The sequence below is a fragment of the Dicentrarchus labrax genome, unplaced genomic scaffold (assembly GCF_905237075.1).
Source record: "Dicentrarchus labrax unplaced genomic scaffold, dlabrax2021, whole genome shotgun sequence".
Classification (NCBI taxonomy): Eukaryota; Metazoa; Chordata; class Actinopteri; family Moronidae; genus Dicentrarchus; species Dicentrarchus labrax.
The window spans coordinates 17,735,734-17,748,247 of NW_026136715.1; the positions used below are offsets into that span (position 1 = coordinate 17,735,734).

Here is a 12,514-nt window from a genome sequence, read left to right on the forward strand (position 1 = left end):
TAATCAGTGACTGATGGAAGCCCTAGTGTTTTATGAAGGCATGCCAAATGACATGTGCTCCCTTTTGAACATGAAACACTCAGTGTAGAAATATGAATTTTCACATTAGAGGCATACTAACTCCCTCTGATTAGGAATTACTTGATCTGGGATCTTGGCCGTTAGAAATGCAACGCTGCACACATGGCCTGCCCGAGTTGTCAGCTGTCATGGCATCGGCCCAGAGCCTTACACTTGGCAGGTCTCCACCCTCTCACCTCCGGCTGACAATGCAAATACAGGCAAACGATGTGTAGCCACTGGACAGCTCTGTATACACTCATGTAATTCCATACGGAAAAGAAAACTTAAGTCAGATGTTTACCATCGAAATGAGGTTCCTTTTCACAATGATAGTTTGCTGTTTTGACAGTGGAATCAGTTCTTCATTTTGAGTCATAAACTAATCTATAAGTTCCTGCCGTTATGCCGTTTTCTTTTGTTTGTTTTTTCAACCCAGCCGCTTGCCATCAAAACGCTCTGCATGGCATTATACAGTTACTAATGCACTAGGCAATGGAAAGAGGGCAGATATTGTTTTTTATGGCCTGACCTTTGAGACATTATTATTTTTTTGATGAATAACTGTTTACTCTGAATGCGGGCATTAAACAAGTTTCCTTAAGGTTTGTAGTCATTGCCCCTGACACAAATGGCAAAACAAAAACATCTCATCCTGTTCACCGGCAAAGTGAAGCGAGCTGTCAGTGGATATGGAAAGTCTGTTTTAGTGGACTGGAGTGTAGTGTTAAATAGGTGGCAACCAGTTCATTAGGATGCCTTTCAGAGCATGAAAAATGACCTTTTCCCTTGTAATTGTAGTCTGAGTTCATAGATAGTTGACTGGAACCAGAGCATACTGTACGTTGACAAGGATCACTGGAAACAATTAGCATTGCATCTCACCAGTCAGTCCGCAAGCAGCTCTCAGTTACCAGTTTTTTACACCTTCTTGCTTAAATGCCACTCTGATTTGATTATATGTGACAATTAAGTTAGACAAATAAGAGAAACACATTATTTTGTTTTTTAAATGCATTGAACTTCATACTCATACGAGTATCATGTCTTAAAAAATGGTCTTAAACAGTCTAAAGTAGGGATGGACTTCTTTTTCAGGACCGATACAGATACCAATTGTTAATAGTCAAGGAAACCTACAAAATATAAGTCAACTTATAAATTATCATGTATTATTATAGTTATTATTATTAATCCACCTTTCAGCATAAAGTAATCAAAATGAACTCTACCTTTTACCAGCACATAACCATGATGTATAACCAATCACATGCAGGCTGATCACTACAGACATAGAGGAGGCTGCATCAGGGCCAATGTTTTAAAATAATTTTATTTCATCGGCCATTGGATTAAAAAGAATACCGATTCCGATAATCAGTCTATCCTCAGTCCAGAGTGGCATTATTCTCATGCGGTATAACCCTTGATATTCTGCACTGTCTAGTCTATTTATTGGGAATGCTTTGCATTTATTTTTGATAAATTAGAGTACTACAAAGATAAATAGAGATGCACAATTCTGGGCTGTTACCGATGTTCAAAATAACAATTGGGCCGATAGCTGAAGCCAGTGTTTTTTTTGTTGTTGTTGGTTTATAGCCTTGTTGCGGCTTAGTCTATTTCTCTTCGCATCTAAGAAGTGAGACACAGAGTTGCCTCTCACTGCCCATGCTGCTGCATTGAGCATGTTGGTATTTGTGTGCAGTTTGTTCCAGTGTTGGAAAACAGAGGGGATTATTTCTCCAATATACAAGTTGGAAAGAACTAACACAACATTTAGCCAGTACAAAATTGATGCGACACAACAGATAAACATCGGCCACTGATGTCAGTGAACACCATCTTATTTGCCGATAGGCTGATCTCTGTCATCAAGGTAAATATCGTTCGATACGGATGTTCGGTTGATATATCGGTGCATTCCTATAGGTAATGATTTATTATGTAATGTTACCCTTACAGTGTTAAAACTTTTAAAGGTAATGTGTAACAAAACAGCATTATAATGAAGTACCGCAGTTCTGAAGAGATGCCCTGGCCTAGTGTTGTTCTCCAGATGTAAGAAAAAAAATTTGTTTGGTACAGACCAATTGCAATATCTGTAAATCCGAATGTTTTTACAATTTTATTGTGCAGCCCTATTGCTAATACTATTAGAAGGTCATTTACAGAAGAAAAACATTTATATAGAAAAACATATATGTCTTTGTGCTATTGGGAATACATATTTATTGCAGTAATGTGTAGTTTTCTTCAGTTCTGGGTTTTTTTCTGGCTTTTTATAATCGCCTTTCTAATCATGGCTGACTGTACTTCTATGCACCCAAATTACAATGTTTAGATTAGTTTTACATACATTTTGGGTTCATTTACTCCACTGTATATTTACAGCTGTCATATAAATCCTGAGACCTCTGATGTACTTGTTTAAGGTCATCAATTACATTGAAAAAGATACAGTGTTTAATGTATGTATGTCTTTTTGACACTCTTCTCAATATGACATTAAAATGAACCTAGAGTCTTCGGGGAGTACAGTATATTTATGACACTTGTGGAAAGCATCAACAATGTGTTAGTCAATATTTATGTACATCTTTAGTTTGGCAATGTATGTTGCCATATTCAGCTGAGGTTAAAGCTAGGATAAAACACTAAGATACATAAGAGTTTTGGAGTTTGGAGTTTAATTGCTGTCATCATCAGAAATTTCTCTCCTACTCTGTGGTGTTTTGATAAGGCAAATGTGGTTGAAGAGAGCAAATATTTAAGGTATCTGCAAATGTGATGCACATCTGTCAAACAGCCCAAGGGTGAAAACCAGCACATAACAAGGCAACAAATGCTGATCTGGGACTTCTCTGCGGCAAAATAAAATATGGCTCAAGTTTTCATTAAGGTGCTATTGATTAGCTTTTCCTGGCAATGAATTATGGACAACATTAAATAAAAGGGAAAATATTTTTATGACTTTGCTTAGGCCATGCCAGATTCCCCCTTTGCCTCTTGTATGCTCGCCCTGACAGGCATTTTGTTTTCTCTTGAATTCTTGTGGCTTTTGTGAGACCTAGACTAAATGTAAAAAAAAATTATTTCACTTTAATTACCGTTCCCATTTTAGATACATGTAAAATGGTTATGAATACAGACTGTAGAAAGGGTTTAACAATTTCTAGAATTTAAATTTTTTAAATCTTAAACTGTTGAAAGAATAATTGAGATTTTCAGACTCTCCCCTGTAATGACGACGACAGTTTTAAAACATCAAAATGTCCATAGAAACTTCTCAAACCAACCTTGCAGCATAATCCAGGTTGCTGCTCTCCGTTTGCATGCTAAGTACATTGAAAACACATATTTTAATGGAAATTATGTGGTTACTTGTTCTCTGAAGGCCCAAGGTTTCTACTTGTACCTGGGGATTTTTGGTGTTAGTTCTGATGAAGCCACTTGGATAAGTGAAGACTTTGAAGTCAAAAACTCAAAGTAAATTTTCATTTGATTTAAGACTTCTAGAAATCCTTGATGACTGAGAATCTTATAGTGCTTTACTTCACATTTGTGTTGCCGTTACCTGAATCTTCATCTTCATCTTACTATACATCTTCATAAATGTTGCGGCACACCCATGCTGTTGCTTCAGCTATCTTATAAACAGCTTCCGTCTCTAACAATTGCACAAGCATTTATTGTTAACTTTTTATTCTCATAAGTCTCATCCAGTGCTGAGGCACTGCCTCTGGTAGCCAGGAAGAATGAAATAAAACACGTGTTACATTTGTAAGTTTTGTTTAACTCTGCTTTTTCGGTATACTTGTCATCTCACTGCCATATGTGTTACTGCTGAAGGAATCAAGGGGTCACCAAAGTTACTCGATTTTGAATTTCTGACGCATGAGGTCAGATACATGTTAATGAAACAAAAAATGCCTACATGTATTGTTTACCTGGTGGAAAAAAGTACAAGAAACATTCTCTTTCTTTCTGATATACACGCCTACATACAAAAGGAACAGCAGCATTAATATTCCCTCAGCGTACACAATCTTGGCATTAGTTTTGACTTTATGTATCACTGGAATGTGGACTGTTGGTGTTGAACACTTTTATTAGAATAATTATATCTCACTTCTGTAAATAGTAGTTCAGCCCGTCTGTCCTGTTTTGTGTTCTTAAACACATTTTGTCTTCCTGCATATAAATTGTTTTCTTGACTAGGACAAGTTGCAGGGCCAGTTTTGTCAACTGGTACATTTTGCTTTCTTCTGCCATGTTTTATCTTGAGCTGTGACTCATTAAGCATAACGTGGCGAATAATAATACATAGTTGTAAATTTGTTAACAAATGAGTAATTTGTCCAGATTTTGTATTATTTCCATTATTGTGTGTAAGCCAAAATGCTTTAGTGTTACACATCTATTTAGCCCTTTTGATTGTGGCTAACAGGTTGCCCATATAAGCACTGTAGAGTAAGGTCTTTTATTCTACATGGCGCAAAGTCATTTTGACAAGCATGTCTCAGAATAAGCATTCCATGCATACTGTATGCTTTGTTCCAAAAGGTGCACAAGACATGCAGAAGTTCCAAAAGACGCAACAGACATGCTGAAGTATGTCACTGGCATTTGCGTCATCAGAAAAGAAAAAAAAACTTTCTGTGTTTTTAGAGAAATACAGCCACACCTACAGGTCATTACAGGCCATGCTGTATGAGCTCTAATGTACAGTATGTTCCCATTACTGTGGCATTGTTGCATTTGTAGGAACATATGGATTTCAAAAATACCACACACCAAGAGTGTGAAGTGCTGAAATGAGTTCCTCCAGGGGATTGGCTGAATAACTTGAAATAGATATGAACATACATACGTATATTTTTCCATACAGGTGGAAAGTACTTTGGTTACAGTGTGAATGACATAGTATATTATAGTATAGTATAGAATTATTTACTTTTTCACTGATTGCAGCCAGTAAATATGTTTTTTTATCATTATTAATTTAATTTCTGATGACTGTACAGTGAAGTAACTCCAATATGGTCTGGCAGTTTGATTGGCAGTAAAGATTGTGACATGTAAAGCATGCAATGAAACTTGCCTTCCCTCAATGAGATACTAATTCATCTGCTGTACAAGATGCCTTCATATTGAAATATTTCAGGTTTAGAAATGGGCACATCTAAATATACTCCCCTTATACTGTCACTGATCTTCCATCGGTAGGTTACATTTAAAGAAATTGGTACTCAAAGACTTAAAAATCATCTAATGCTTATTTCAGCTGTATTGAAGACACCTGAAGCGTCCTCAGTCACTTTTAATGCATTGAACATCCCTGCATGGCACAGCGGTGGAGTAAAAGCTCACGAATTTGAACGATATGTTTTTAAACAGACGACTATTTTATTGTTTTAGTTAATTTACAAGGTAAAAGGCTTTGAAATCTGACTTTGGTAGTTTATTAAGTTGCCACATAATGACAATCAAGAAATGACAAGTCTGGTATAAAGCTGCAGTGCATGGTTAATAGAAAATGTTTTAGATGTGACAGTGCTTTATAAAGGAATGCCATGACTGCTAGCTGCTCTTCAGTGTTCAGACTGCAGACACTTAGTGCACCAGGTGTTTTGCTCAAGATTTTTCCACAAGACAAATGGAAAAGTGCCATATCCTTTAAACATCCCATTAATATGTCTTATAAGACTCACACAACTGAGCACCGAAAGCTCAATTTTATTACAGTTTCTTGTCTTTGTCAGGCATAGCTTCCAGTTTACGTTTTCAGGTAATTATAGCGCTGTGCACACTAGAGTGGCACAAATTAGCACTTTGGGGGAAGAATCAGTTGGCTGGATGCCCATCATTGCCTGTATGGCCTGGACATGATAAACACACAAGCTCAAATGCCTGTAAAAGGCACCCAAAGTGTGTGTCAACATTTTAATGGAGGATGTGGCTTGACTCTGCTTGACTTTGATTCAAGACTGAATCTAAAACTTAACTGTCTTTTAGCACTGTTACCGGACAGTCTGAAAACTAATACAGTTCTCCACCATTGTCTCATCTGATTTTATACAATAAAAGTGGCTGTTATTGTGCTGTCATGACAGGAGAACACTGAAGACTTACTTGTAAAAACAGGCTATTATGGAGGTAAATGCAAAGTCTTAGCAGGAGATGTGAGATAGTACTGAGAAGAGATAGTTTCATGGATGAACTCAACTCAAAGGATGTTCTGACCTAAAGAATAGTATCTTTTCAAGAAGTGTACCTGTTTTATTGCTATATTGTCTGGGTTTAAATGGATGTACTGAAAAAAAGATTATTACAGTAAAGGATGAATTGAGAAGATATAAGGCAGAGTCACGGTTTGGACCATGCCTGTACATGTGTTTGATGTGCGAGGAATCATGTGAGAAGTTTCATGTGGTCTGAAGAGTTTGTCTAGCACAGATGCCATGAAAGAGAACTTGTGGCTGTACTGTATGCTCTGACAGCTGAAGCTCATGGTAGGAAGTGCAGGATAGAGAGCAGTGATTCCTCCTTATTACATGTGGAATTTCCTCCCAGCTGATTGAAGTATCAGCATATTGCTGCCATATTCCTTCCCACAAGAGCCCAGAGTTTTAATAATTTGCAGAATGAAGGGGGCAGATGAGAGGTTATCAAAGTCACTTACATTTGTTTAATCTCCGAAGCACTGCCATTCACTAACTTTTCTAGGACAACAAGAGCAGTTCATAGTTTTCACTAAAAAGCAGTGCTGAAAGCAGACAACTAAAGCTATATAATACAGTCGGCATTAATGTACTCTGTCTACCTGGTGTGTATGTACTGTATGTATACAATAATCAATATGTGCCAAGAAATACTATATGTACAGTGTTTACAGTATGATCATGTGGAGGAAAAATAACAATAAGTAATCTCATGTCATTTAGCTGTTCTATGCAAAGTTAATGTAATCCTCTAATGTTTAGTGTAACACATCAATCATGCAAAAATCTATTGTTGCATTAGCCTTGAAAGAACAATAATAATAAAAATGCTATAATGGTTTTAGCTTCCTTTCCATAAATCATACTCGGAGGCTGGGGAGGGGGCATCTTAACTTGCCACTTCAGCTCATCTGAGCTGTTGAAGGGATGCTGAATACTGATATGATATTGAACAATAACCGGAGCCGCAGTTGGTCACTTTCAACCTGAAGTGGTTTGAAATATTGCGTGACACAGTAAGTCGCTGCTTCAACAGAAGTTGACCCAACACCTTCTACAATGACATAAAGCAGTTTTCTGTTCGATAGCCACTCAACAAAGGGCTGTAAATCAACAGTAAATGCATAAAAACAGTGCATAATGGAAGATTTATTGTAACATTGCAAATCCTTTTAAACAAATATTAAAATAAAACCCAAATCAGCCGGAACGTCATTTAACAGGTCATGCTCACTTCAGTTTTGAGCTGGGCTGGGGTAGTTGACAGGGGGTTGGAATTTACATCGACATTAACATTTGATTAATAACTCGGCTCTCACTCTCAAGACGGGTTATGTTCTAAGTGTATATGTCTGTGATGTATGAACAATGCAAATAGAATCAGCACATGATTGGAGCACAATTTTCTTTCAAATGGTTAAACAGCACATTAAGATGAATATATGAATGTAAAAGTACACCAGTTAAGAAAATCTCCTGTTCAATAATGTATCATTATACAAACAGTCATGTAGCCAAACACATACGTATAGAGAGAATTGCTGAAGAGCACAGCTTTCAGATTTGATAAGTGGAAGTGCATTTCTACCATGTGGTTTCAACCTGGGACCTTTACAAGTGCTTGTCAGAGTAGTGCTCCGACTGCCTGAAGAGGCTTTTCGATTTCACAGAGAATACACTCTTCCCAGGAAGTGGGTGGAGAAGATAATCCAAAATAGGAAAAGAAAAAAGAAAACTAGAGAATTAATAAACCTTTTTAGTTGGCATAATCATCCATTTTGAACTTAAACTGAACAGAGCAACAAAACAAATCATTTTTGGGGAAAGAATACATGTATTTTAATGCCCTCAAGCAAAACTAATTAAAGACGACACCTCATTTACATAAATAAGCATTATAATTTGCATGCATGCACAAGGGAATAGAGTCAGAAAAGAAAGCAATGTTTTGCAGTCTGCTAATTTCATTTTATTCAGGATTTAAGCTTAATAAAGATTCATTTTGCAGGGGAAAGGAAAATAATCAAAGGGGAAATTTGAACTATCTCCAAAGATGCAGCAGCCTTCTATTGAAAGGGCTCTTTCCGAGTCACCAGATGACTCCTAATCTGGAGTGGCACTTCTTGGCACAGCTCCAACACCAACTCCTTGAAAGGTAAAAAAATTTTAGAGCCCAATTTATTAGTATGCAGTTCTGGCATCGGGTAGAGAATTAATGGCGGTGACTGATAATGACTGTAATCGTGGCACAAATGGGGTGTTGAAATAGCAAACAACGGGCACAAGGCATGTAATGGGGATTTTATTAATTACCCGAGGTCCCTAGCATGAGCAGTCTCCAGGATTTACTGTGGCCATGCCAGCCGGTCGAGAAGGGGTCGGCCAGTCTAATCTGACAATGAAAGGGTCACTACAGAGACTGCAGTGTGGGCAAAAGGGAGTAATGTGGCACGCTACTGCGCTTGCTTTAAAACTATAATATTATGAGACCTACTAGTTTTGGAAAGACAAGAAGGGTTGTAGTCAGCTGACTTATTTATTGGGGTTTGGATCATATTCAACATCACAATCCTTGAGTACAGTACTTTTCAGTGAGTGGTTACAAAGAGCAGGACTAGAAAAAAGAGGCAAATTTGATCATTCAGCAAGTGTTTAGTCCCAGAAGAAAACAGATAAGAAGACCAGAAACAAGTGAGATAGATTACCCTGTTTGGTCAGAGTATTTTGATTAAGTTATATAGTAAATACATTCACCTACAATGAAATAAGCTCCCTCTATCTCTTTGTTGGCTATTAGAAAAAGAAATCAACATATGGTGGCACTGTCAGGTAGGATAGCCCATTCACACATCAACTCATCAACAAGAGAGGATTGATTAAAAGTCCTTTTTATTACTCACTGCATCCTTAATGGACGCTAGACTTTCAAAATGGAAGAAACAATTAGAGTTTTACTGCTTTGTGGGCACTACTGATTTATATAAATCACTGCACGGGTGTAAATTTTCCAATAAAAGACTGAACCACTCCTAGCATACATAATCAACATGTCCACACTTTGTTCTCACTCTAGAGTTGCACAATCTCTTTAAATTGGTAGGACTCAACAGTCACACCAATTCAAGCATCAAGCATCAAGCAACACCCAATCAACAGATTGGGTGTTGCTTGATGAAAATTTCTAAACTGTTTCTATATGCTTTACCGCTGCTCATCATACCCAGTGCTTTAGGGCCAAAAAGACAAACAAGGCAAACAAACATGGCTATGACTACTTACACTTCAGTGTTGAATGAAGATGAAATTAAATTAAGTTTACTCTAGTTCATATAGAGCAGTTAATATGAACCCTGGAGAGATTTACCCTATAACGGCCAGGACACACTGGCCATGTCTGCAGCGCGTTGTTCGCCATGGACCATCTTGTAGTTCACCGCCCATGTTAACAGGTAGCAGCCACACTGCCTATTGAGATCCTTTTGAGAAAGAGATTTATTTGGAGTCATTTTGATGCCAAATGGAATGACAGGTATCGTATTATTATATGGTGATGATAAGGGTTCTTGAAAGTTTGCCTTATGAGGACAAATAGCCAGTATGAACCTCATAAAGTGAGCGTAGGGTTAATGTGGTCACTGTCATACCCTCAGTTGAAACTTAGAATAGGTGGGGCCATGCTGCGCAATGCCCAATATAAAAATGAAACTCCCTGGAATATTATATATTTCAAATTTGGCTGGGTGCTTAGATGCAATTAAAGTGATACTTTGTGAAATGTATCTTTGGAGTATCAAATAACCACCATCTGTAGAGCTGAAGAGTTTTGAAGTTTTTATCCTCATTGATAAAGTGGTGGTCGTCAGATCAAAATAGGGAAAAGTTTTCATGGAAGAAAAAGGGTATTAGAGGTCAGCGTCAAAATACAAGCAGTACACTTAAACCTTAAAAACATGTTGCAATTGGAATCCATTGCAGTCTACATGGATTTAAGTTTTCGTTCTCAAAATAAGTGAAGCCATGACAACTTTGGCTCTTAAAGTCCATCACAGTGGCACAGGTGCAGTTTGAACGAAATGAAAACAAACCTGTAGATCTAATAAAGTAACTATTTGTCCTGATTTGTATTAAATGCCCAGAGAGTAAAGAAAGAAAAAGCTTGCCCAGATTCTTCTTTTCCTCTTTTCACACAAACATAGATGCATACACACACCCTGAAACTAGACAGCTGTATTGTGAAATCACTTCTGAAAAGACTTTGAAATCATTGATAAATGAATTAAACCGTGAGATCTAGTGTGATTATGTTAGAAGCGTGGGGCAGGCACAGGAATGCGTCATCCACAATGTAACATTAACATTCTTAATACTGATGTGAAGTGTTTTCAGTTCAGTGAGTAAAAATCCTCAAACCTGGCTATTTTTCTGTCAGCAAAGACTCTGAAGTAAAAAAATAACTATACATAAAGTAAGGGGACCAGCTGGCACATTGCCTTTTATAGGAAGGATGATGAACGTGGATGCCTTTTTGCTCAAGTCACATTGCGTGACAAAGGTGTGTGTATATTGTACAGTATATTTATCTCATACCCATGCCCCAGGGCAACTGTCGGTAACATAACCTCAGAAAATCTCACCATTCAGGTTCATATTTTCTCTTTTTGTCCTGCACTTGCTTTATAATGTGAGTCGTTTCCATTGCTCTCAAAACATGTTTTTTTTTTTTTTTAAAGCTCAATTTTCAGGCTCAATTTTCATAAATAGTTTTCTTTTACCATAACTTGAGTAACCCTCTGTATACTAAATGATCTTTGAAACAATAAATTACAATCTGGAGACCACCAGAAAAGCCACTGACTGCCCACACTATGTATCAAAGACAAACATTTTTATCTTCCGTGTAAGCTTATAACATTTAGTTTGCAACAATGTTTGATATAAAATATACAACACTGCAAATGCCTTGCGTTAACGTTTCTCTGAGAGAGGGATTGATTTTAAAGAAACTTCTTTGGTTTTCATCACTCAATAAATGTTCATCACCTGATCAAGTGGCTTCACATGGGCACAACACGCACAGTCACTGAACAGTTAACACATTTCTGCTCCTGTGATTGCTGTTTTATCACCAAAATCAAAATATGCAGTTTTTTAGAACCTTCCCTCATTCGCATGTTCTGACAAGGCTTTCACAAGTGGCTTGGCTCTAGGTTGTGTTTATAGTATTACTGTGTTCTTTAGTGTACCTTGTTTTTATTTAAACATTGTTTTTTAAGATTGTTGAAAAAATGTACCTCATAAAAACAAATGTTTAATAAATAGAACACACTTGAAACTGATTTGCAAATAAAAAGTTGTTTTTTAATTTAATAGGTCTTGTAATATTACTGTTGTGTGTCACTTTAATTACAGTAAGAGGTCTATAAACTGAATTTGTATATTGGAAATATTGAATGTCATTTTCCCAATAAAACTGATAAATATATCCTGTTAAATGCAGTGTAGCATTGCCTACTAATTTGTGCTTTCTTGTCCCAGAGTCATCACTGTAATGGAAAATACCGGTTTGTGGCAAATACCAGAAAGTACATACCCCATTTACTTGTGAAATACCCATCCTACTGGAGCTTTTGTGTTTTACCTCAAGTACCTCTTCCATGGGTGTGTACATTTTTTTTCAACTAGTGAGGTCATGTGTGAAAAATTTATTTAAAAACAGTCATGCCATAACATATCAAAACCTGTTTTTGCGTAATGATCTAGACATTAAAAAAAATATAAACCCCATCTTAAAACGCATTGAAAGTTCCCTTCTTGTTTTGTTTGTTTTTCCTTCTTCTTGTCCTGCCTCTGAGGTGAGAGGGAGAGACTTTGAAACTAAAGTTGGCAACATTCCTTGGCAGTGACACAGAAGTATCACCTTATTGCTCACGTTTTGACACATGAAAAACACAAAGAGCTGAACCAGATGTTCAGGTTCTGATCTGAGAACAGATTCCGTGTTTAGCAAGATAAGTGTAAGCATATACTACTTATATACTACTACCACTATAAATGTTAGCAACTGTCAAATTGAAATGTATTTTTTTCCCATCTTGGTGCCAAGATGCTTCTCAAGTATGTGTTTTAACTCAAGAATAGATTGGATATACTGTTGACTATCTTTAAGTTAAGTTTTGAGCAATTGTGCCAATCACTAATCACGGGATCAACATGTCCACACTTTGAACTTA

At 37.0% G+C, this 12,514-nt stretch overlaps 1 long non-coding RNA gene across 1 annotated transcript in view; it reads left to right on the forward strand.

The window, feature by feature from the left end:
• The window catches only part of LOC127377483 (uncharacterized), a 28,377-nt gene extending 16,811 nt beyond the window's left edge, over positions 1-11,566 (forward strand). Inside the window, exon 3 of the long non-coding RNA XR_007887698.1 lies at positions 8,293-11,566. This is a non-coding gene — a long non-coding RNA (uncharacterized LOC127377483). The remainder of the gene's footprint in view (positions 1-8,292) is intronic.
• Positions 11,567-12,514: the final 948 nt, after the last annotated feature.